We start from the raw sequence: 5,420 nt of genomic DNA, 5'->3' as shown, positions 1-5,420 counted from the left end.
TTTTATTCGCTGATGACTCTTTACTATTCTGTAAAGCAACTCCACATAATTGTGCTAATTTGATTAATATTATTCAGCAGTATGGCTCCCTAAGCGGTCAGATTATCAATTTCAGTAAGTCTGCAGTATTTTTCAGTAAGAATACACCTCTTGCTATTAAGGAAGAAATCGCTACTTTTCTTAGAGTCCCTAATATTGGTGCACAAGACAAATATTTGGGGCTCCCATCTATTGTTAACAGATCTAAATGTCAGACATTTGCTTATGTAAAGGATAAGGTGTCGAAGAAGCTACAAGATTGGAAGCATCAACTATTGTCAGCAAGCGGAAGAGAAATCTTAATCAAAGCTGTGGGGTGTGCTATACCTATCTATACTCTAAGTTGTTTCAAACTGCCCGAATCACTATTAGATGATATTCACAAAATGATGATGCAATTCTAGTGGGGTCAAAAACAGAATAAAAAAAACTCCAATGGATCAGCTGGGATACAATGAGCAGAATTAAAGAGGAAGGCGGTATGGGGTTTAAAGATCTCAAAACGTTTAATCTGGCGATGCTGGCAAAATAGGGATGGAGACTAATGACTAAACCAAATTCTCTGTTTTATAAAATCTTCAAAAGCAAATATTTTAGACTTACCTCTTTTTTAGGAGCAAAACCAGGCCTGAGACCATCTTGGCCTTGGCAGAGCTTATTGGAAGGCAGAAAAGTACTGAAACAGGGTACCAAATGGAAAGTCACGACACAGGGTATAGTAAAATTCAAAGAAGATCCATGGTTTGGTAACTTACCTCCATTTCGAGTACAGGAAGAAGACTGCAGTGATGGAAATCTGATCTAGCTAAGACAACTATTCAATGAGATAGGGGGTTGGAATACACAGCTCATTCATAGTAAGTTCAGTCCTAATATAGCACAACAAATCTGCCAAATGGACATTGAAGAAGGTAAAGATTCAGTCAGGTGGATAAAGCATGTTTCAGGTCAGTACAATGTTAGAACGGGATATGAAGTAGCTTACAAATTTTTTCATAAGCCTATGGAAGGTCTTCATGTCAGATTTCAAAGTAGACAACTATGGAGGAGCATCTGGGAGGTTCGATGTCAACCAAAAATCAAGGCAGTTCTATGGAAATTTGCTCACGAAGGACTAGCAGTGAAGACAAATCTTCATAAGAGGATACCTCAGATCCCCAATTTATGCCCACGATGTTCTTCACTGCCAGAAACGCACCTCCATGCTCTGATTTTTTGTCCGGGAGTTGTGCAAGTTTGGAATCAATCACCAGTAACAAGTGTGATTCCCAGAGATCCGACTATAGAACCATGGGAGTGGTGGTGTCAGTTGATGGAAGCGGTGAGAAGAAGAAGAGACTAAAAAAAAATCAATCAAGTAAATTACCTTCTATGGCAGATCTAGTTATCCAGGAACGCTCTCATTTTTTAAAATTACATTTTTTAAAATTACAGTGTTGAGGTTGGGAAAATTCTGTCTCAAGCTCTGACATTTGTGAAAGAATTTGGGCGACTTGGGAGGCATAGCAACTAAAACTAAAGAGGAGAGAATATCTTGTCCTTTTTGTTTTAAATCCCTAATGGTTTAGCTTGGTATTGTTGTTTATGGGAGTTTCCCAAATTTTTATTATTGTATATGCTTATCCCTATTTGTGTGGGTATTGTAATTGAATTATTTGATTGCAATAAAAGTATTATCTTTGAAAAAAAAACACAATTCTACCAACAAATCAAATTTAAATATAATTAAATAGTTTCGAATTTAATACCAAATTTATGTTTTCCAATGAATTTCAAAAGAACTATTGCACTTTTTGATGTCCTTGTTTAGTCTATTAAGCGTTATGAGTGCCATCAGCCCATCATTTTAGTACTTCTATTTTTTATACGAATTTTTGGTCTTATGATGTCTAAAACCAATATGCTATAATTTTTTTAGTATTCAAATTCTTAAATATTATAAGATTATCATTTTATCTTTTTAACTTTAAAATGCCAAAAATGTTCACTTGAACAATATTAAAAGAGTTACTGTTTGAAATAGAAGATGATGTGATTAATGTCTTAAAAAACGTTACCATATAATAACACATCATACGATATCATCTTTTAGCTATTTCATTGTCAAAATCGAAATGAATTGTCAATGAGTAATAGTTTAAATGGTATAGTCTCCTTATACTCAATTAAGAGATTGCGAATTTGAGTCTCATATCTTTAGTAAAAAAAAAAAAAATAGAAATGAATTCGTTTTTATGGAGTCTAGTATGACAACTGTGAGTCTTTCTTAACATATTGTTAATAACTTTATGATAGAAATACGATCAAAAAATATAAAAAATCTAAATTAAATAAATTAAAATTTTAAATATTAAATTAAGGCTTAAATTCAATTTCACGAACCAATTAGAATTTTAAACTTTATGAGGCTAAGTGTGTATTTGAATGCTATTAAGTGGTAACAAAAGATATTTTTTAATATTTTTTTCCAAAATTTTAGTATGTTTGATAAATTTTTTTAAATAAAAATTAAAAATTAAAAAATAAAAAAGTATTTTTTAAATAATATTTTTTACTTTAAAAAATATTTTAACATAATAAATAAAAAATAATTTTAAATTATCATTCTTAAATATATTTAATAAATAAAAATTACTTTCATATAGAACATCCAATCATCAAATTATTTTTTATGACAAAAAATAGATTCGTATGGAATTTAATGGTAAAATCAGGAGCAGTTCAATATAATAAAGAAAAAAATATTATAGTCATTTTTCAAGCTCAAAATAAGGTAATTGCGCAAAAAAAATTAAGCAAAACAAAAGAGAAAAACAAAAATGAGCCGTCCGAAAAATTAAAATAAAGAACAATTAAACAATATTTAAAGAGCTGTACAGGAGTGCCCGTAAGAAAGAAAGAGCATAAAATATAGTTAATTAATTGATTTTTTTGCTATCATCGAAAATACATGGATAAAAATGAATAATAGAATATTCAGGAATCAAGAAATAGGAGTAGCGGAAATTATTAACAGATTAATTATGAGCTATAAAGAGTAGTATGATATTGATCCCAATAATTATTGAGGACAATACCAAAAATATCTATAGTTTGAGTTTTTTTTTTTTTTTTAATTCTTTGTTGTTTATTTCTTTTTATACTTTTGTTGTTCTATTTTATTGTGTTAACCTCTTTACTTTTTATTAGGACAATAATAAGTAGTTGTGTTAGAGTAATGATAAATAGTTGGTAGATAAATATTTATGAGGTTAGTTTGAAATATTCTTGTAAATAGCATGATTTTTTATCATGTAAACAACAATTTCAATACATATTTTTTATTTTTTCATCTCTATTTTCAAACCCAAATAATCAGTTCTCATTGTCTTCTTCTTTTCTAATGGTAGAATCATCTTCTAACGTAGCACAAGATCCCACTAGTTCTTTTTATATTCATCCTAGTGAAAATCCAACATTTTACTGGCAGTAACTATCACTCTTGGTGTCAATATTTTTCTATGGCCATCATCTCCAATAACGATCCTCTGTTTCTAATATGGGAGCGTTGCAATAACCTGGTGTTGTCTTAACTATTTCATTCCCCCTCTCCCTCTATTACCCAAAGTGTTGTTTATTTTTTTAATGCCTCTTCTGTGTTGACTGACCTTAAAGAGTAGTTTTTTCAAAGTGATCTTCTTCGTATTGCAGAATTACAAGAAGAAATTTATGATAAGAAAATCAGTCAGTAACAGAATTTTATACCTTTTTGAAGACGTTATGGAAAGAGCTTGATAACTCACATCTTCTTCCCTTCTGTAACTGTCCAGCCAAAACACATCGCTCACAATATTTCATCATTCGATTTCTTAAAGGTCTTGATGAGTTTTTCTGTAGTCCGGTTACAAGTTCTTCTTGTTGATCCTCTTTCGTCCGTAACTAGGGTTTTCGCTCTTGTCGTTCAACATGAACGTCAACTTCAAAACACATTTGGAATTTCGGACAATCAACGAACCATAGCTGCTGCAGTAGAAACTCGTCATCCTCTTCTTGGCCATGGTCGTGGGTATGCCTCTTCAAACCCAGGACGCGGCAGCGGCGATTCCTCAAAGGTTTACTCTTATTGTGGTCGAGGAGGGCACACCGTGGATGTTTTTTTACAACAAACATAGCTACCCTCCAGGTCATTAGCGTCACCCAAGGAGACCACGATTCCTTGACCGTGCCTTTGCCTCTGTTAATGCTGTCGTTGTTGTGCCAACACGACCTCCTATCTCTCTCATGCCACCAGTTCCCTCTCATCAGAGAACACACACAGAGCAGGCTTTGGGTCTCACTCCAACCCAACATAACATCCTTCTAGCATTTCTACAAAATGCAGAATCTCAATCTTTATATAGTAAGGATAAAAGTCTCTCACCCTCTGATAATCTGCGATTTTACAGTTTATCTTGTGCTCAATTGAGTGAATTTTATCAGTCTTTCATACACTTGTTCATACAAAATGCATGGTTTTACATTCTCCTTCCTGATTTTGTACTATGATTGAAAACATGCTTCTTTGGCCTTGATTTTGCTATTTATAATCTTTTCTTATTACCATTCGATGCCTTGATATATGTGTTAAGTGTTTTCAGAGATTACAGGGCAGGAATGGCTTAGAGGATGGAAAGGAAGCATGCAAAAGTAGAAGGAATACAAGAAGTTGAAGGAATTGCTAATGCTGTCAGCCCTGACCTCTTCGCATTCAATCGATCATAACTTGAGCTACAGAGGTTCAAATGAGGCGGTTCCAGTTGCGCTGGAAAGCTAACATCCGGGGCTTCGTAACGATATATAATTTGGCATAGTTGTCTTGCTGTTAGGCGACGCGTACGCGTGGGTGACGCGTATGCGTGACAGAGCCGCGACATGTACGTATCAGAAATCGCCCCCAGTGATTTCTGGGATGTTTTTGACCCAGTTTTCGGCCCAGAAAACACAGATTAGAGGCTGCAGAGTGGAGGAATCAGGAGAGACTTCTCATTCACACAATTTTAGGTTTTAGATGTAGTTTTCTAGAGAGAGAGGCTCTCTCCTCTCTCTAGGTTTGAGGATTTAGGATTTCTCTTAGTTTTAGATTTGTTTCTTCCCAATTCCAGGTTCAATGTTCCTTTAATTTGTTTTTCTTCTACTTTTTATTTATTCCATTACTTTAGTTTATCTATTCCTCTTGTGGATTCTCTTCTTATTCATTTTGGCTATGAACTCTCCATATTAGAATTGATTTCTCTTATTAATGCAAATTGAGGTATTTCGTATTTATTACTTCTTCTATTATTTGTTATTAATTGATGTTTTAAGTTAGATTTTCTCCTCTTGGCTTTGGTTGAGTAATTGATGACACTTGAGTTATCAAACGC

This window comes from Arachis ipaensis, chromosome B4, assembly GCF_059453495.1.
Source record: "Arachis ipaensis isolate K30076 ecotype BB chromosome B4, ASM5945349v1, whole genome shotgun sequence".
Lineage (NCBI taxonomy): Eukaryota > Viridiplantae > Streptophyta > Magnoliopsida > Fabales > Fabaceae > Arachis > Arachis ipaensis.
This window is presented reverse-complemented; position numbering follows the sequence as displayed.